This window comes from Hemicordylus capensis, chromosome 4, assembly GCF_027244095.1.
Source record: "Hemicordylus capensis ecotype Gifberg chromosome 4, rHemCap1.1.pri, whole genome shotgun sequence".
Classification (NCBI taxonomy): Eukaryota; Metazoa; Chordata; class Lepidosauria; order Squamata; family Cordylidae; genus Hemicordylus; species Hemicordylus capensis.
The window spans coordinates 262456115-262478193 of NC_069660.1; the positions used below are offsets into that span (position 1 = coordinate 262456115).

Consider the following 22079-nt stretch of genomic DNA (forward strand, 5'->3'; position numbering starts at 1 on the left):
GTGCTAAACAACACTGAGTGCAGACTACATATCTTATCATAGGGGCAAACCACACATTACAAGAGAGGTGTGAATTCATTGGACTCTATAATTTTTTGCAAATTGTAGCCATAGGGGGTTCTAATCCCTAGATCCATTTGAGACCAGCTTTCAGGTAGGCTATGGAGTGAAGACTGCCTTGGTTGGCCTGATGGATGATCTCCAATTGGGAATTGACAGAGGAAGTGTGACTCTGTTGGTCCTTTTGGACCTCTCAGCAGCTTTTGATACTATCGACCATAGTATCCTTCTGGAGCATCTGAGGGGGTTGGGGGTGGGAGGCACTGTTTTACAGTGGTTCCACTCTTACCTCTCAGGCAGATTCCAGGTGGTGTCCCTCAGGGAATGTTGTTCTTCAACTGAACTTCAGTATGGTGTCCCTAAGGGCTCCATATTGTCTCCAATGTTGTTTAACATCTACATGAAACTGCTGGAGGAGATAATCAGGAGATTTGGTGCAGGGTGTTATCAGTATGCTGATGACACCCAAATCTTTTCCTCCATGTCAACATCATCAGGAGAAGGCATAACCTCCCCAAATGCCTGCCAGGAGGCAGTGATGGGCTGGATGAAAGGTAACAGGCTGAGGCTAAATCCAAATAAGACGGAGGTACATATTGTGTGGGGTTGGAACTCGGGAGATGATTTTGATCTGCCTGTTCTGGATGGGGTCACACTTCCCCAGAAAGAACAGGTACGCAGTCTGGGGGTGATTCTGTACACAAAACTCTCCGTGGTGTCCTTGGTTGAGGCAGTGGCCAGAGGTGCCTTTTATCAGCTTTGGCTGATATGCCAGCTGTGTCCATTTCTTGAGATAAATGACCTCAGAACAATAGTACATCTGCTGGTCACCTCCAGACTTGACTATTGCAATGTGCTCTATGTGGGGCTGCCTTTGTATGTAGTCCAGAAACTGCAGTTAATCCAGAATACGGCAGCCAGGTTGGTCTCTGGGTCATCTCGGAGAGACCATATCACTCCTATCTTAAAAATCTACACTAGTGGCTGATAAGTTTCCGGGCTAAATACAAGGTCTTGGTTACAAAACCCTAAACAGCTTGGGCCCTGGATATTTAAGGGAACATCTTCTTCTCTATGAACCACACTGCCCATTGAGATCATCTGGAGAGGTTCATCTGCAGTTGCCACCAGCTCGTCTGGTGGCTACTGGGGATAGGCCTTCTCCATTGCTGCCCTGAGGCTTAGGGAAAACACTTACTGCTGAAATAAGAGTCTCCTCACCTCTTACAACTTTTAAAAAGGCAGTCAAGACGCATTTTTTCACTCAGGCTTTTAATTAGATATTGTTTTAATTGTGTTTTAATCGTTTTAACATTTTGAATTTTAATTGTTGAAATGTTTTAATCTTTTTATCTGTTGCTTTTATTGTTTTGTAGTAAGCTGCTCAGATAACTTGCGTTTTGGGTGGTATAAAAATGTGTTAAATAAATAATTATAATAATGATCCACATCTCGACCACAGCATTAGAGGATGGGTTATCTTTTCCTCTCTGCCAGTTTCTCAGTGAAAATCACCATCCTCCCCACTGAAAGCTGCTATTTTCCCATAAGTAAAAACATCCATTTATTTAATGTATATTCAAGAGTAAAAACTAAAGAGTTTTTTTTTTTAAAAAAAAAGTCATTCAGACCTATGAAATAGAGTCCATATTCACGTGATGTGGAACAGAGGCTTTAAATGGGGCAGAGATTCCATGTATGTCCAAATGCATCAAACCACAATTTTGTGGCATATGTGACCCAAGGTTTCCCTTGCCAAATTCCAATTTAAATATAACATATTTGTTGAATGACAGCACCTGTCATTTCTGGTTAATTATGTCCAATTTTTTTTTAAACAACTTGGTTGGGGAAGGGGGACCCAGCCCCTTCCCCATGTGTGGAAGCATGCAGTCTCGGGCATTACTCATGAGAAGAACTGTCCATATGGAGCAGTATTCCATCCCTTCACAGGAGAGACTCCTACTTTGTGATGATAATGGATACTGATCCACAGTGGACAACTCCCTCATGAGAGTGAAGAACTATGGGGACACCCTGGCACTACTCATGAGAAGGGCCATCCATCTGGAACACCACTGCCTCATGGTTTCAAAAATTAATCACAGGTTTAGCAGCCTCCAGTTCCACATTACATGTGAATGGGGCCAGACTTTCTGGGTAGCATACAGACTAAGAGATTTGACTAACTCTTTATCCAGACTAAGAGAATCCACTCCTGCAAGTCAATTTTCACAGATCACCCCTTTCCCTCTGCCCTATGCCTTCTAAATATATGTTCCTGGGGGTTGGGGACTTCACAGATTTTTGTGGGGCACAGAGAGCTACAGAGAAAGGGAAGGAGATGAACAGTTGCCCTTTCCTCCTGTGTAAATAGAAGAGTTCTGTTGGCAGAATTCTTAGTCTGGGTTGATCCTCTATGTTTATATAAATGAAAGTGTTGGTAGTGATATTTATTTATTATATTTAGTAATCCACATTTTGTACATTCCATTTACCATTTAGCAAACAAACCTAAGTGTTATAAGTGATCTCCCTTTCTTATTTTTAATTAACCTGGTTTGACCACAGCATAATTGTTGTTGATTCTTTTTTGTGAATTAAATTGATTTTAACTTCAGGACATGGTTTTGGCAATAAGTGCATATACATCCAGCCCAAGTTAAACTCTTTCAAGTCCTATCGATTTCAACGAGAGAGACTTAAGCCTATATGGATTCTCTTTGCTGCAGCCATGGTGGAATTAGAATCTAACTGGAGATAATGATTTGTTAAAAGTTGTTAGAATTTGGTTCTAACCAATAGGTGTAGGAATAGGTGTAGAGAAGGAAGGGCGGAAAAATCACACATAGGCGATTTCATAGCTACTATGGGCTAGACACAGTCCTTCAGTGGAGCAATGTCAGTCCTTCATCAGAAACTCATTCCATGCTTAGAAGGAGAGTTGCACTACCACAACAACTGTTTGCATGAACACAGCCCTCCTGTTCACAGAACAAGCTTTTGACAACAGTATGCTGCAGAATTCAGCCTCATGTTGCTAATAAGATTGGCACATACAGATATAGAGAAGGAAGGAGGGAAATCACACATAGGTGATTGTCCCCAGAAGAACCTGTGTAACCAGTCAATAAAGTCATTCCATTGCTGCTGCTTCCTGTGGCATCTATGTAAATTAATTCCCAGGATGTTGTTTTTTCTGAAGCAGCATATTCCAAATCCCTTATCAGTTTAAGTTTGAAATTTTGTTCAGTTATCATCTTCCATGAAAAGTATACTCTAATACTGAGACAAGAGGTCTTTGATTCAAGGCTATTGTTGTAGGTAGATGAGTAGCTGTGCCCAGTTCCTCAAACGCCCACTGCCAATTCTTGAAGGACCTACCTTTATGTGACCACAAACCAACTGCCCAAAGGTGTCATGATGCCACCTGAACTCAAGCACTTATTGTATCATTATTACAATATACCTGGGATGGGTGAGGATAATGCTGAACAAAATGTGTGAATACAATACGTTGTTTCATATTCAAAAATCCTTTAGCAGCTCAAACGTCTGTTCAAAAATTATCCTGAATATAAACATCCTGGAAATGTCTATTTTACACAATGAGCCCATTCTCACAACCAGTCCTATCTGGGCTAGCCCTGTCCTACCCAGGTAGGGCTGGTTGTCCAGGTTCCCAGGATTGCTCTTGATCCTGCTGCTCTTCCCCTTGGTAGCCCTGATTGGTTGCCCGGATTTAAAGTGAGGTAGGAAGACAAGAGTGTGCCTCCTACCTCACTTGCTGGTCATCTGGGGTGCTGCGCTGCTGGCAGCTGCTCCCCTCTATATGACAGAGCTGAAGGAAAGGAGCAGCCAGGCAGTGTGGAGCTTTCCCAATGCACCGTGCTGCTCATGCGGTGCACTATCGGATACCTGGCAGCCCTGGCTTGCTTCCACTCCTCTCACTTGTTGCTGAGATCGCAGCCCCTTCCAATCATCACTGGGCTTGCCACTCAGGTGCTGTAGCCCAACAGAGGCTCCAATTATGTTGGAGAACGCAATTAGGTTCCTGCCTTCCCTCCAACTACTCCTCCAAATTTGGTGGTGACGATGAGGTCAATAATATACACAGTTTCATCAAGATGGAATAAATCATATAGGTGGTACAGGACCCCAGAATTTTTTCATATAACCCATTTAATGATATTAAATATGATATTAAATATGCTGGTGTTATGATAACTGCTGGCAATGCAGTAATGCTAACACAGATTACTTTCATTTGAGGTGAGGTGCAATATAGTTACTCTGGAATTGAGTGGTTGATATAATTAAAGAGGTTTCTGGTTGTGACCTGCTGTTAAACACTTTAATTATTCTTTTGGGCTATGTAAAAGACATTGTTGCCAAACAGGATCAGGAACTAGCCATTAATCTCATAGTTACAGCCAGGGTGGAGTTAGCATCAAAGTGGAAATTAAATGAATTGTCAGCTGGAAGTTAAGAATATACTGAGTGCTTTGATGTTGACCAAGTTGACACATATAATTAGATACAGGGAAGGGAGAGGAAGAAAGGAATACTTTTTAAGAGAAATCTTCTCAACCATCATGTATAGACACACTGCAAATTCAGAGCTTTGCTTTATTAAGGATTATGCAACAATTCAAATATTATTAATATTGTACTATGCTTTTCTTGTGTCTGTTCTAATCAGTGGTGTAGTCACAAATTCAAAATGCAGGTACTCATCAGGCCAGCCCATATAGCCACACCCACCCCAACAGCCCACTCCATAGCCCTGCCCCATAGCCACACCCCCAATGCAAAAAACACCAAGCAAATGACCACTTTATATTATATGTATTTTTAAATGCAGTTTCAAGGTTTTGTGTGAAAACATGCACTCTGTGAAAAAAACCCTTTAAAAAAGAAAGCTGTCCAAAGTGTACTGGACTATATTAGCACCACCAGTCATTAATATTTTGAGGGAAAGAGATGGTGATAAAAACACAGTACTATACTATAGGGATGTGCATGAAGTGGATTTTGTGTTCTGTTTTGAGCTTGAAATGAAAGAGAGCTGGTCTTTGGTAGCAAGCATGACTTAGCTAAGCAAGGTCCACCCTGGCTGCATATGAAAGGGAGACTAGATGTGTGAGCACTGTAATATATTCCCCTTAGGGGATGGAGCCACTCTGGGAAGAGCATCTAGGTTCCAAGTTCCCTCCCTGGCACCTCCAAGATAGGGCTGCTAGAGATTCCTGCCTGCAACCTTGGAGAAGCTGCTGCCAGTCTGTGTAGACAATACTGAGCTAGATGGACCTATAGTCTCACTCAGTATATAGCAGCTTCCTATGTTCCTATGAAATGCAGATGGCCAAAACATTTCATCAAAACACTGGCCAACCCCAGCTATTTTGATGGAACAAACTCAAAATGTTTCAAGTGTTTTGGCCATAGGGAAGCACAGGGAAACTTGAAACACCACATTGGTCCCCATGGGTATCTCCTAGTGACACCAAAGTGGGTTGTGTGGTAGGGCATGATGGGTGCTACCTACCACCCAACCCCCAAAAGAAATGGAATAGCAGGTAATTTTAAACAGATTTTTAACCTTTCCCTAAAAGCACCATAGGATCCTGGGAGCCACAATTTATTGTGACTGGGGAAGATGGGAGTTGTAGTTTAACAACAGCTGGAGGGCCAAGTTTGCCCACCCCTGTCCTAAGAGGAATAACTTACAGTGCTCCCATGTAGTCTCTCATCCAAGTGAAGACCAAGTGATCCCATCCCAGTGAAAACCAAGAAATCCACATGAAAACCAAGGCAGCCACTGCTTAGCAAAAGGAACAAGCCATGCTTGTGACTATAAAGCCAGTTATTGGGTTTTCAGAATAAGGTTAAGGGAAGGGGGCATAGCACTGCCATCTACCCTGGAAGAGGACTACAAAGATAAGACCAACAACAGGACTTGCATATTTCTTTCTACTTATGCCTCAGGTTACTGAATCAACCATCTATTGCCCCAACTGCTCAGTATCCTATGCTCTTAATTTCTCTGTTTGCAAGGATGCTAGCATGGAAATGCTCTTCCACTGAGCTAGCTTATGGCCTGATCACCATCCCCTAAAGGGAATATGCTAGCATATATCATCTCCCATTCAAATGCAAGCCAAGGTGGAACATGCTTCAGCAGATGGACAATTCAGCTCAGTGCCACAAACATTTTTCATAGAAAATCTGTAGGGTTTTGTTTGTTTGTTTGTTTGTTTGTTTATATTATTTTGGCTGCTAAAGTTCCGGAATGGCTGGACAGAAAGTTTTTGAAAGTCATTTGGATGGTATGGCACATAATGGTAGCCCTGGATTTCAAGTCAATTGGTCCACCAATATACCGATATTAACTGGATTTATTTACCCATGGTAGAAAATACTGTAACATTACACCAAAGAATCCAGTTCTTGCTTGCGAATTTGAACTTTCTTGCAGCCACTCCAGAGTTGATTGCAATGTACAGTATATAGCAAGGAGGACACCCCCTAAACACATTCCCCTCCAGCTTTGGGGCTTTGAACTGTCCAGTGCTCTAGTCACCAGCCCGCACAGTTTAACTTTTATTTTATTTTATTATTAGTAGTACCACCTTTCATCAAATTACCCCATACCATATAACTCCCCCCCCCAACTGATTTTGTGCTATCTAACTGCCACACTGGTTAGCAAAGAACAATGCCCTCACCACACACGCGCACACACAATCCAATGATTTTGCTTACCTTGGTAGTCAGAGCAGTGCAAGCTTATGTTGGGCTTAGGAGCTGCAGCTGGCTGATGGCTCTGTTTCCCGCAGCCCCTCTCCCAGTAGTGGTGGTGGTGGAGGAAGAGGCTGTGCCCTGCAGTCCCAGCTAGCAAACAAAAGGCCCACCAGATGCACACTTGTCCTTTCAAAGTGGCAATGGACACCTGATCGCAACAGGGGGAGGAACTCTACAGAGCAAATTAAAATAAAGCAAGCAAGCATTTGGGGCAGATACGGGGAGTGGGGGTAGGGCTGCGGGGTACAGCCAGCCTGCTACCAGAACTGTCCCAAGGTGCTGGCTAGACACCTCAGCTCTGCTTTTGGCTTAAAGTGGAGGAAACTAACTCGGATTGGGGAGCAGTTCAGTTCCAGTATCAATTTAGCAGTTCTGGTGTATTTGGAAAGAATGAGGAGACATAGGTACAGTTTCAAAGCTTTACTGAGGGTAAAAATGGGGATTACAGAAGGCAAAAGAGAGTTTGGTTAGGCAATTCAATTATTTAGCTAAGGTTCTAAATGAGAGTCTTGGTAGAAACCTTGTAGCAATTTGGCAAGAGTTCCAAATAAGAGCCTGCTTGGAAGCTGGCAATAGAAAAGTGCCTGAAGAGTGGAGATGGAAGGAAAGACAGATGGAGGGAGAGGCAAGAAGTTAGTATTACCGATCTCTCTTGGGCTCATTCGGTGTGCATTGGCCGGGCACCTGGGCCTCTTTCTGGAGCAAAGCATGGGATAGAAGCAGAGAGAAAGAGTGAGGGGGAAGCAGAAACTACAGCTCACGTGAGAATCTGTAGAGTCCAAGCAGGGTCCAAACAGAATCTTCCTTTGTTTTATCATAAACGAAAAAAAGGAACTTCTTTCACTTTTTGGATTTCAGCATTTGTCACAGTGAGAATCAGACTAGTTCTATCAGTGATTGGGAAAGCACTCCTAAAAACTTCAAGGCATTAAAAAAAAACACCACCTGAAAATTAGCAGCACAAAGAGCAACTAAATTGTTCTTCTATGTTGAAAATCTTGCTTCCCCTGCCCCCACTGTCATGTTGTGCTCCAAAAATTTAATTTTCCATATTTTTAAAAAACTGAAACTGTGTGCTTGATGAAGCCATGCCAACATATTGTCTGAGGATTGTGACCTATATTTAATCTTTGTACTGAAAGGAAATCTTTCATCACATGAATAAAGAGACCTCTCAACCTAAAGTTCTAGTTTTGTGATTTGGCGCATTCAGAAGAATCCTGGATGTAGAGAGTTTCTCATCTACACTTAGCATATTAACACTCAATTGTCAGTGAAGAGGACTATAATGGAATAATAACAAAGCAGGCTCTCTGCTAGAGTCTGTTATATTTACTCTCCAAATAAAGTGTGTTCCTTATCTAAGACTGCTCTATAGTTTGCTGGCTGTAAAACAGGGAATAGGTTGCAAAGCAAATTACGTAATGTCCCTCCTTTAAAAAATACCACATTATTTTCCTTTCCTGTGCTCCTTTCCTGTGTTTATTGTCATTTCTGTTATTACCTTAGCACTGTAATCTCCAGTGATAAAATTTGCACAGTGGTGGAAAGGTAGTTACTCTAAACATTTTCATGAAAGGAGAGAAAAATTCATAATAGGGTTTGCCCCCCACCATTGATCATTGCCTAAACATTAGCCCTGAACACACTGGCACTGATTAGACTCTAGTCATACAAGTAGCCATCCTTCAACAGGGTTGCACATCCTCATCCATAACCAGTTCAATGGTGCTCTGACAGTGCTCATGGAGGTATTGCTTTTATAAAAATATTTATCTACATGCATAAAATATTTCATTTTCTTCTTAGGCAACAGCCAAACAAGTTTTTTTCATGACAAAGCACCACTGAAATCAATGAGATGAGTTAGTAAAGACTAACTTAGGTCTCATTGATTTCAGTAGGACTTAGCAATAGCAATAGCAATAGCACTTACATTTATATACCGCTCTATAGCTGGAGCTCTCTAAGCGGTTTACAATGATTTAGCATATTGCCCCCAACATTCTGGGTACTCATTTTACCGACCTCAGAAGGATGGAAGGCTGAGTCAACCTTGAGCCCCTGGTCAGGATCGAACTTGTAACCTTCTGGTTACAGGGCGGCAGTTTTACCACTGCGCCACCAGGGGCTTAGTCATATAAGAACATGAGAGCAGCCTTGCTGGATCAGCCCAAGTCCTATCATCCAGCATCCTGTTTCCCACAGTAGCCCACCAGATGCTATCTGGGTAGCACACAAGCAGTAGATGAAAAACAAAGATAAAAGTGCAAAACTGCTGGCAGTTCCTTAAAGGTCTGCAGCATTGCAGGCAGCTCAGAGCTGCCCACATTAAGCTGAGGAACAAGTGGGCAACTAATGAGGTGAGGAGGAGGAGGAGAGGAGGAGGAGGAGGAGGCCAATGTAATCTTCATTATAAGTCAACAACTAAACACAACTGCTCATCCTTCTAGAAAAATTACCTCTCAACCTGAGAAGGAACTATGTGTTTGAGCAAGGGAAATGTGTGCTTTGTGACTGTAGAGTAAGTGTCATTCAGAATATATTTTAGAGCTGATTTGCAGGTGCAGAAATCTGAAGCAGAGTTCTCTTTAACCTGGTAACGCTATGCTGCTACTGCCTTCTGTTTTTCTTTACTTCTCCTCTTTGTTTTATAAAGGATCCATGTGATTTGATTAGCTCAGATCTACATAACTCCTGGATAGTCCAGAGCATCTGCTGCTCTGCTTCACTTGCATGTTTCACTTTACATTGTTGTTCCAAGTAGGTTTTACTATGCATAAAGTAAATGTTGGGATCTATGATCTATGCTAGAACAGCTTAATTCGTGATATTATTGGCTGACATCTGGACCAGCACTATGCTGGTTCAAAAGTATTGCCATCCACATAAAGATTGTGCATGCCCCTGAACCCTAGGTGTTGGGGACTACCAATGGGAAGGGGCAGTTGTCCGCTTTACCCTACTTACAGGTTTCCTAGATGCACCTGCTTGGCCACTGCATTAAATTGGATGGGCCTTCTTATGTTCTTATCACACGAAGGGTGGTTTTTGCCATTCTCTCCTCTCTGAAGCCCATTGTGTGTTCCTAAAACATGTTCCTGATGGTTGTGCAGAACCCAGGGACATATTTTGGGAGGCTCTCACTTGACCATGAGCATTATTGTGGATGTGAGCACAGACAAGTGCAGTGCTTGTCTGGATGTCAGCTATTGAAAATACACATCAAAGTTAAATTGAGACCTGTGGTCTCTGCAAAGATGACTGGTATTTTACTATTCCAGTTCTCCTAACGAATACTGAGGCACAGAATTTCATTTACATTAATATTTCATATAGAATTTAGTCATATCCTTTATTGGATCTTACTAGCTTTCACTATGTTAACTATTAAAAAAATATGCACAATTCTGTCTGCGATGCCTTCCCTCTAACCTTAATAATGTTATTATAACACTTCCTCTGATGAAGAACATCTCTGGAAAACTTCCATAAATTTCTTTGACTTTTGTTTTTGAAGGAGGATTTGCAACAGCATTCAGGCCTTTGACTCACTTTTTATCTCCTTTTCCAATGCTATTGCAGGATTTGTGACCTAGGTTTCAGATTCATATTCAACAGTTCAGTCAAAACTAATATGGGATAGAGTAGCATAACAGTTTGCAACTTTCAGTGTAATATGAGCCCAAAAATATACAAGAAAAGATGAAAAGAGAATGAAAACTCTCTATAATGTTTAACTAACTATCTGCAACCATTTCTAATTTTATTTAAAATACAGAATATATGTAAACGTTAGTATTCTAATTATTTAAAATTAATCTGAATTGTGCAAATACTGTATATTTTTGCTATTCAAAAAAAACCCACCCAGTTTAAATTCTTCTTCTTTTGCAAGGAAATTTTGACAAGTTTATATTACTAGAAAGATAACCACACTTTTAATTTATACTTGAAAGAATATTTTCATGAAGACACTATTAAGATAGAATGCATTTTTATGGACTCCTTATAGCAAAGTCTGGGGTACAAAGAGGTGATGAGAGTATTCAAAACCTACCATAAAAAGATATATATATACAATGTGTGTGCTCCTATTTCTTCCCCTACCAAACATGCTACAAGTTCTTGATCACTAGAGCACTGCAGTGCAAAACCTGGATGTCATAAGCAATAAAAAGTTAAGAGTAGAGAGCTGGAAGTTTTAATGTGTTTTCTTCTTGTAATATAACAGCTCATTCCCAGAATTTCACTGGACCGTGTGGACAGGCCAACTGTCACAGCTGTCTATCAAGGCAGAATTAGATGAAGGCGGACAATGCCAGCTTTGTGGGGAAACTGAAGCAGCAGCCTCAAAAGTTTCAATTTCTCATCCAAGGGCACTGTGGGAGCATTGTCCTCCCCCTCTCTGAAAAGAGAATGGAACAATTATGTTACTGAAATGCCACAGCGAGTCTAAAAGACTATTTATGTCCAGCCAGGGAGACAGTGAAAACTGAATGGAGTTTCATGACAGCAGGGGTGGAGGTTTGGGGATATATTCTTCAATAGTATGGTGGCTCTAACTCTACCTTCTAACAGCAGCGTAAATCAGAAGGAAATCCACAAATGTTAATGGAGTGGAACTAGTATGAACAAGCTTCGGTTATGACAGACATTGTTTTAAAATTGGGGGTTTATACTATTTTCAGTCAAGTACATGTCTGATTTCCAAGGGTGAAACCAAGTCTGTTGCACAGAAAAGCATAAAACTATAATAGTGACATGACCATTATATCTTTGAAAACATCCTCTGAATAAAATTATAATGTTGAGATTGCCTTCTGGATTAAAAAGAAAAGAGTCAGCTACAACAAGAGCTAATTTCTGTAGTTTCCACTGAAGACTGCATTTAGTTCCTTTTCATAAACATGCTTAGAGCAATCATATCTCCACACCTCTTTAAGCCAATTACACCTCCCAATGATTATAACTCTTAAAAAAAAAAAGCCACCCACATTTTCTTGGCAACAGGTTAAAAGTGGCTGCTACAGATTATATCAGTCCTTTTCACTAATACCTTTTCTCCTGATATTATTTTAGTGCCAAGATTTCTATATCTAAATAGCATAATTAATACACAGGATACTATACACTAGAGGATGCTACACACTATACATTTATTTTAGGATGAAATTGAAAATGGGACAACAGTACTTATTTTGTTCAATTTGGCATTTCTCATGACCAGAATGCAATGCCATGTCTGTGTTTGGGTCTGCTTCATTCCTTCGGTTTTGATTTCCACAGCCAGTTACAGCTAGAACCGATGGAGGGAGACAGAGAGTGAATGCAGGGGAGGAAAATAGGAACATAGGAAGCTGCATGCTGAGTTAGACCATTGATCCATCTAGCTCAGTATTGTCTACACAGACTGGCAGCAGCTTCTCCAAGATTATAGACAGGAGTCTCTCTCAGCTCTATCTTGGAGATGCCAAGGAGGGAACTTGGAACCTTCTGCATACAAGCATGCACTTGCTCTTCCCAGAGTGGCTCTATCCCCTAAAGGGAATAGCTTACAGTGCTCACATGTAGTCTCCCATTAAAATGCAAATCAGGGTGGACCCTGAATAGCAAAGGGGACAATTTATGTTTGCCACCACAAGACCAGCTCTCCTCCCACTGTCAACATAAAATATATTTAAAAGATATTTAAAAACTATCCACAGAAAAGATCTAATCATGAATTCAAACACAGTCTCACAAAAGTATTCAATAATATGAAATCTCCAGCCTCAGAACAGCAAGGAGAAGGTTGTGCAGAAAAATAAAATCCATAGATAACATAGAGTCTATTTATTATGCATTGCACAGGGGGGAAGGCTGCAGATTTTGTCTGATGTAGATTGCTATGTGCAAAAAAAAAAAAAAAAACAAGTTAGACCTCTAAAGATTTAGTTCGGTATTTATTTATGATTTAGCTATTTGAGCCAGTTTTATTATACAAAATACTCAAAGCAGCATACAATAAAAAGAACAATAGTTAAAATAACCAGTACAACAGATTTAAACACAGAAGATCAAAACATCACTAAAAAAAATCCACAGTTGTTTAAGCAGCACTAAAACAATTGTTCCTAAAATGTCGGGCGGGGCGGGGAATAACAGGCCTGGCAGCTGAAGAACAATAAATGGACAATGAGTGAAGAATAATGGGTTAATTTCATTCTCATTTGAACAAATGAACACATTGACAATGACATATGATACTTTAAAAGGTGAAAATAAATGAGGGCACAAAATATATATTTTTGCCACAGATACAGTGTGGTGCTTTTAGGTCAAACACATCCTTTTCACATGAAGTTGCAGACCAAACTCACAAGTCTTGTTAACTCATGGAAGCTCCAAGCATTCACTGGGGGGAGTGTGACTGCACCTATTGACCATTCTCCTGATGCATCCACTGGCAATAATCTTCACTGACCATGTATTGAGTGCTAGTGAGAAAGGGCCTTATGCATATACAACCAAATAGGTGTAGGGACCTGATCACCTAGGGGGCTCCAATCACATACAGAAGCCCTATATGGGTACCCCTCTACATATACAAGACTGACTACACTGGCTGCACAACTGTGTTGGGAGAGTTTGTTGGGGCATGTCGACAGTGTGACCAACCGCCACCCCACACACAAGCCAGTCTTAATATCTTTCCCATCAAGCACTATCTTCAAGGCAGCAGATTTTTATAACATTGCTAGGCTATGGAGATGGGGCTGGTAGTTAGAAAATATCACCCTTGATGGCAGGCACAGATTCTCCCTTTGTAGTAATAGTAAGGGGCATTTTTCATAAGTCTTTGATTTAATGTGTTTACTTTTGACTTAAGTGGAAAATGACTTGTGTATGGCACAATTAAACTACTGTTTCAAAATCAAAGTTATTGCCAGAATCATTGCAACTCATCATTGGAAAGCTGCATCAATCCCAATAATTATAGAATGATTACAGGGGCGTAGCTAGGGGAGAGAGTGCCCATGTTCACCCCTCTCCTGGTGGCCTTTTGGAGTGAGGGAGCTAATGGGGCGTGCAGCTTTGAGGCCCTCAGGAGCTGAGGGGCCCAGGTTCTTTGAACCCATCTGCTCAATTATAGGTACACCCCTGAATGATTAATTAAAGTTCTGGATACTGCTGAGATGTGTAAGTTAGCAAATAAACATTTCAAAGGTATGTCTTAAATGTTTCTGTTGAACTAGTATAAATATTCATTTTGTTTTGTTTTGTTTAAAATAGTGTAATAGCATAAAGCCTGAAAAGGCATTTTTTGTAAATCAACTATGACAATCATTTTTTAAAAAACCTACATTTAATAGTCTGCAGTTTTGCTCATATAATCAGTTTTGAACAGATGTTTTGTTAATTGATGTCTTTTTAAAAAGAGATTTTGCTAATGAGAAGTGTTTATTGTCAGTTATGAAGACGTTTTGCTAATCACTGGCTGACATTCTGATTAACTAAGTGCACATACTTTGAGTCTCTATCTGGTTGCATTCGCTACTGTTCTAGGTTTTCTCTAAACCTAGGGGACACTGCAGTCTATAACCAGTTACTTTAACCTGCCTCACTGCTGCTACACTTTCCCTGCTGCTGACACTCTACTGTTGGGTCCTCTTCGGTGAAGAGGAGCTCTTACCTCTAGGCCAAAGCCCAGGGCCTCTGCTTTCGTGCACAAAGAACTGTCCTTGAATGAGGGTTTTTCATGCACTGCTTCTCAGGGACATCATATATCTAACTTATTTATTTCTTGTTCTGTATTTAACCTATTCTGCAGTTTCTGCTTCCATCTTTCCAAGAATCTAATAAACTGTAATCAGACCTTGTGATATCAGTAGGCACTCAGTGTGGGCATTACAGGAAGCATTACGGGTGAGTGAGTTGTGCATTCATTTCCCCTAATGTCCCAAACTAGTTTTTATTATTCAGTGAAATGAACTGGAACATAGGAACATAGGAAGCTGCCATATACTGAGTCAGACCATAGGTCCATCTAGCTCGGTATTGTCTTCATAGACTGGCAGTAGCTTCTCCAAGGTTGATATAACTGATATAAATATGTTTACAAGGTAGGATACCATGGACAGCCAGAAAAACAAACAAATCATCACAGTACAAATCAATCCAGAATTTTCACTTGAGGCACAAATGACCAGGTTCAAACTATCATACTTCAAAAACATTATGTGAAGATCCAGTTCACTTGAGAAGTCCATAATGCTGGGAAAAGTTGAAGGAAAGAGAAGAAGACGACGACCACCAGCAAGGTGGATGGAGTCACTTATGACAGCAATGAATGCACCAGTGAGAGACCTTAAAAGCCAAGTTGAAGACAGATCATCCTGGAGAGAATGTGGTCACAAAGAATCAACACTGACTTGACGGCATTTAATCAAGCAATCAACAAGGTAGAACTGTGCAGAGATGCTGCATGCAAGGCTCTGTACCCATGTCCCATCAACAGATGGGTTATCTCTGAAAGTGAAGGCCCCTCTTTGAAAGACATGGAGCTAAATTCAATCCTGCACATTGAGTCAAACAGGGCTGGCACTGCAGACCATCTGCTAGTTGCTGGGCACTTAGACTGATCCAGCAATAAGAATCACACTTGTATCTCTCATAGAGTTAATAGGGGGGGAAATGAAGCAAGGAACATGAGCTAAAGAATTCTGCAGTTGTATTGAAGGTGATATTATTAATAGCAATTTAAAAGACTGATTGTCAGTGTTGGATGTCAGTTACATATTTCATGCACAGATCCCACTCATTGGACTAGGAATGTCAATTGCTATTAATAATATAGAGTTCATTATACAATTACAGGATTCTTTGGCTCACAGTTTGTCTATTAGCTCTTAAGAGAGCATCACCATTGACTTCAGAGAGCACAGAAACAGACGGTTAGAAAATACTCCAGATACTACTTAAGGAAATAGAAAGACATTGTTTAGTTTAGGCTATAGCCTAGAGTACAGTATTAAAACAAAATAAACCGAAACATTGCTGTTATGGCAGCTTTCGAAATCTGTCTTAGAGTATGCACATACTTTCTGAGTCTCAATTAGTACTAAACTAATTAACACAGCACTCCTATGTTCTTGTGAACAGCAGCTTCTTTCTTTCTTAGCTAGTCCCAAGTGTGATGTAAGAGTGATTGAGTATCTAATTACTCTGTAATTGAATTTACACATTCTACACTTTTCACTTGTTCAAGCTGAATACCCATTCAGAAATAAAACTAAATGAAATGAATCTATGTTGGACATTTTGTCTTTTATTGCATTTATTTATTACAGGCATATTGAACATGAGGTAACACAAAGAGCTAGTTGTCCTAATTTTTTTAAAAAGTTATTATTGATGTGTGCCCTGTTGTCTGACTATTCACATTACTCAAATTATCCAATTGAAATGCCCAACTTACCTTTTTAATTTCAATAGGACTACTTTGTGTAATTTTCTTCATCATATTAGCAATTATATTAATATTAAAAGTCTGTGTGATGTCCTAACTTGGATATCCAGAGGCTGACCTAAAAAGCTTGCACAGCCCTATCAGAAGGTATTTATAGGTTGCTGGAAACTGGTGAAGCCAGGTCAAGTTAATGACATTTGTTGTCTGCAGCAGTCAAACTTCAAGATATGATCTGCTAAAGAGAGATTATTGTATCACTTCCAGGAACTCTATTGTCCTATGCAAATGAAATTACAGGTTGAAAAATTCAGCTGTTTCCTGTAAAAACCACTGAATTTAGTAGTACTGTGGAAAAAGTTGTTCTGTAGCTTTTTAGTGTTTTTGAATTAAATCTAAAAATTAATTCAGTTATAATATGAATAATACACTTTGCTTATTCTTCAAGAAGAACATGGCAATCAACAGAGATTATTGACTAGGCCTGTGTAAAATCAGATAGTTAAAACTTTACCAAAATCAGAAAATCAGAGAGTCCAAACTCGAACTCCAGCCCAGACCAGAACCTAGCCAGCCCAGACTTCTCTGACCCATTTCAGGAAAAAAATTGGAGCTCTCCAGTATTCCAAATGGCAGCAAGGTGGGTTTTTTCCCTCTTTGCGATTGCGGCTCGGGGGGCGGGGGCATCTTCTTCCCATCTGCACACCTGCCCATGCATATTTATTTTTTTCAAACTTTTTAAAAAGTGTTTTAGTCCATTTTCCGCTCACAAAGCAGCATCCACCAGTCAATTTCCAGGTTTCTTGTGCAATTCTCTGATGTTACATCACTTCCTCTTGGATTATCTGTAGTTGCATCACTTCTCCTGTGACTCTCTGGTGTTGCGTTACTTTTCTTCCGGGTTCACTGTGACTATCTGTGGTTACTTTAATTTTTTCCCCCACTTATCCCGTCTCTGACCCTAATCCTGTTTCCAACCCCAACCCCGAATCCAACCCCAACTTTTGGAGTGGTCCAAAGGACCTTAAACTGACATTTGCAGGGTTGGAAAAGGTTGGGTCAGATCCACTACTGAATTTCTATGAGTCTGTACACAGGCCTATTGACTCATACCAATTACTTAAATTCCTTGACATACAAATCATTTTTACCAACACTCAAAGTGAGTTAGTTCCAGTTGAATTTGTGTCAGTTTATTTTATTTCTATTCTTCCTCTGTAATTCTTTTTGCCTCATTATCTGTGAGGGTTCCATTCTTGGCTACAACTATGGATAACAGAACCATGGATAAGGAGACCTTGAGGCAGTGGGAATGGGGTGGGGGGGTTAGGTTCCTTGGGGTTGAAAAGAGGCATAGACTTGATGAAATGGAATTTTAAAAAATAGAAATAAAGTGCCCTACCACACTCTGTGGGTCTCCAGCTGTCCAGCGAGACACACACACACACACCCAAAAAACCCAATTTCAACAGTCTTCTGTGAAAAATCACGGAGTTTTTTTAAACAAAGGAGCCACAAAATGGCTACTTTCAGTAAAATGGTGGCTGGAAATTACCTCAGAGGTCATTTCTAGCCACCCTGAAACCATGGACATGTGAAATTTAACCCTTGTTGAACCATGTATGCCAAAGTTGGGTCTCCATTGCCCAGCCACAGATACACAAAACCACAGTTGGAACCGCATGTAACAAGGTCCACCTGTATAGTTCTCCTTTTGGAATACCAATCTTAATGGAATTTTAAATTAATTGAACTCAAATTTTGTGGTTTGGGTTTTGCATGCTGATTAACTTGGTCAGTTGCTTCTATGATTTTGAGGAGCTTTCCTTTTTACACATTTTACTAGATTTCATACAGTTTCAAGGTAGTGTATACCAGCGATTTTCAACGTGTGGGTCGAGCTGAAGTCCAATAACATCTGGCGACCCACACGTTGAGAAACCCTGGTGTAGACAATCAAACATTCTAATTTGTTTTTAAGTAAACACTCCCCACACATTTCTGGTGAATACTGGGAATTGACATTTCTTTTTAAAGACACCTGGACTTCATTTGAGCAAGTACAGAAATCTATTTCTATGCCAGGATTTTGCCTTGGAATAGTTTTAGAAAAACTGAAGACTAGTGATTGAACATATATAGTATTTCTCTTCACCTTAAAAGGCTTGCTTCATCTGGCATTTTAAAAACTCTGCTTTTTACAGGAATATCGCTTAAAGGTGAGTGTAAAATAGATTTCAATGAGTAGGGCTCTTCTATTGTTTCTACTGGTGCCTTAATTTGCATATGTATACACAGAGACTGGTCGTTATCTATTTGTGGAGCAAAAAAGATGTTGTGGTTACGTGTAAGACCAACGTCCTTAATTAATACCATGAATATCATTAATAAAGAGCCAGCGTGCTGTAGTGGTTAGAGTGCTGGACTAGGACTGGGGAGACCCGAGTTCAAATCCCCATTCAGCCATAATACTTTCTGGGTGACTTTGGGCCAGTCACTTCTCTCTCAGCCTAACCTACTTCACAAGGTTGTTGTGAAAGAGAAACTCAAGTATGTAGTACACCGCTCTGGGCTCCTTGGAGGAAGAGCGGGATATAAATGTAGAAATAATAAAAAATAAAAAATAAAAAAAATAATAGAGGATGATAGCATAAAATGGCCAATATAAAGATCATTAGCTGAAAAACTATTTTTAAATGTGCGATTGTTCTTCCTTTGTTACTGGCTAGAAATCAACATGTATACTTCCAATAAGCATATGTTTATATTTTGAAAGAGAAAAGAGAGAAGAACAAGTCATGAAAGCTCATTCCACCTCCTGAGTTAGCATATCAGAAAAGAACAAAATTCTGATGTGTTAGATTTCCCCCTCAGGCAACTTCTTAGTGAGAGACAGAAATCCACAAAGGCTTCTAGTAATCAGGACAGAATAAATACATATTGACTAGAAACTTCAAGGACTATAAAAATGCCAAGCCTGCAGAAATCAGCCTCTTTAATTCAATCTTATTTAACAAGAACATATTGCAACATACACAATTATTTATCAAAGCATATGAATCATAAGTAGGCACTACAAAAATGTGAAGGATACAAAGAAAGTCATCTCTTTACCAATATCACACAGGTTATGTTATGCACTTAAAACCTGTTTTAATGGACATGAAAGTTATTTTTAAAGGGGACATAAAACACGTACTGTATTACATGTGTGTACGAGCACCTTAAGTGGTGCAGCGGGGAAATGCTTGACTAACAAGCAGAAGGTTGCTGGTCTGAATCCCCGCTGGTATGTTTCCCAGACTATGGGAAATATATATGGGAAACACCATCAGTGTTTATAGAAAGATGTTTATAGAAAGGCATCAGTGATATAGAAAGATGCTGAAAGGCATCATCTCATACTACATGAGGCAATGGTAAACCCCTCCTGTATTCTGCCAAAGAAAACCACAGGGTTCTGTGGGCGCCAGGAGTCAAAATCGACTTGACAGCACACTTTACCTTTACCTTACAGTGAATGCACAGAGAAGGAGTGACATCCATTTATATCCAGCCCTGCTGGATCGGGCCTAAGGCCTATCTAGTCCAGCATCCTGTTTCACACCAGATGCCTTCTTCCACTTGTATCTGTTGGCCCCTCACCCACCCCTAATCATATTCAGGATAACTTGTGAAAGAGCCTATGCATGTTCAAATTGTACACATGTATGGTCTTTCACAGGTTACATGGAATACACATGAGGAACAGACAGGGCCAGCAGATGGAACATCGCTCTTATCTATGTACTCACATGTAATGTGTGTAGTCCTCATGATGTTGGAAAGACATGGATACAAGGATACATACATAAAAAGGGGGGCTTTCTACCATTTTTTGTTCCTTTAAATGAGCTTGGCTCCCATCCCCCACCTATACTTTTCAACACTTTAGGCCAGGGCTGCACAACTTCAGCCTCCTTCAGATGTTGAACTACAACTCCCATCACCCCTGATTATTGACCCCTGTGGCTGGGAATCATGGGAGTTGTTGTCCAAAAAACAGCGGGAGGGCCAAAGTTGGGCAGCCCTGCTTTAGGCAGACCATTTTCAGCAAAAATAAATGATGACTGAGTTGTCTGCCTTGCTGCTTCCCACAAATCTGTAGGTAAACGGTGTGTCTTTTTATTAATTGTTCAAGGAAGGACACATCCATGTATTATTTGGATGGGGGTGGGATAAAAAGAAATGACATTTGAAAACATGGCACAGATACTCCAGGGAGAAAGGATTGTGATATTACATGGAGCAGCCAATCAGCAATCAATCTGCACTGTAAAGCAGCAGGACCTGTATTCCCAACTTCAGCCGTGAAGAGGGGTTGATTTGTGTCCCAAGAACGAGATATATGCACTTACACCGTGCACTGACTTCTATGTCTGTTGGGACATACTCAAGAGAGAGGACAGAAGTGACCTCAAGCTAAAGTACGACACAACAGCTAGCTGGACCTTTGCTTATGGGGAAATGCAGAGATGAAGCCCTTCAAATTCTAAGAAACATTTTCAGTTTTCATACAGCAAACAAATTTTCACATATCATGAAACCAACCACTCACAGGGTGTTCCATTCCAGATGGAGTGGCAAGACAATAGAGGTTGATCCAGGTGTTAGAGGTCACTGGCAACAGATGGAAAAATGTAGATAGTGATGAGTCTTGAGGAGGTAGCAAGGTAGCTAGTACTAGGGCAGAAACAGGACCCAGAACATTTTCATAGTTAATAAAGATTGCTCTGTTAATGGTCAAACTCCTCTGAGTGCTTATGTCCTAGTGGTTTGATGGCTATCTAAAGTGCTACCCTTTAGCTGAAAAGAACTTACAGGAAAAAAATGGTCTGGATTGTACCTTCATACTATGGTAGTGATGAACGGCATCAAATTGTGCTTTCAGTGTTAGGTATGTTGATTCCAAATGAGGACAGACTCGCTCCTAGAAACATATGATTCACTGCTCTTGGGATCAGAATCCAACAACCTCATGTCCCACAAGAGATCATTGGAATGTTTCCCCTTTGGTGGCTTCAGGCATTTCCAGTGGTGGCATAATCTCTAGGCAGGATCATCTGGCTCAGAGTTGCTATTGAAGGGATCTGAGAGCTGAGTCATGACACAGAACACAGTAGATTAATTGATGTATTAATTGATTGATTAATTGATGCATACTGTCTTTTGTTTTCAAAAAAAGTGCTTTTGGTTAAGAAGCAGACAATGGCTGGCATTCTCACTAACAAAATGGGAGATTGCGTCCTTGCAACCAGAGGCTTCCCCAATATCACAGTCCTCCTTTGTACAGACCTCTGGGACATGTTTGCACAGGCCTCTGGGACATATTTTTGGAAGGCACAGAGCTCTTCCAAGGACAGGGAAGACAAGCAAACATTGCTTATCTTCCCTGTGTGTAAACACTGCAGTAGTGGGGAAGCCTCTGGTTGCATCCTGCTGCATCATCAGTTAGTTCATCAGGATGTCAGCCACTGTGTTCAGATAATGAAGGGGCTTCAAATGTGTTGCTGTTATCTTTAAATAGGGATGGACCGGAAACAAGTGTCAAACAAAACAAATTCCAAACAATAACTGGGCAGTGGAGTGGGGGGTGTTGCAAAATTCTTACTATAGCTGACAATTCCAGAAGAAATCGTGTTTTCTGCAATCTGCATTAGCATTTTTGTGATGTGCATTCAAAATGGAAAATAAGATAACAAAACACTTGATATGCATCCAAAATGGA

At 40.5% G+C, this 22079-nt stretch overlaps 1 protein-coding gene across 5 annotated transcripts in view; it reads right to left on the reverse strand.

The window, feature by feature from the left end:
• Nucleotides 1–19290: 19290 nt before the first annotated feature.
• Nucleotides 19291–22079, reverse strand: part of CA8 (carbonic anhydrase 8) — a 69285-nt gene continuing 66496 nt past the window's right edge. For 4 of the 5 annotated variants that reach the window (XM_053250603.1, XM_053250602.1, XM_053250600.1 and 1 more), the window contains one exon: nucleotides 19291–21448. The gene's annotated coding sequence lies outside the window, so the exon portion shown is untranslated. The remainder of the gene's footprint in view (nucleotides 21449–22079) is intronic. The other variant, XM_053250601.1, reaches the window with a different exon arrangement.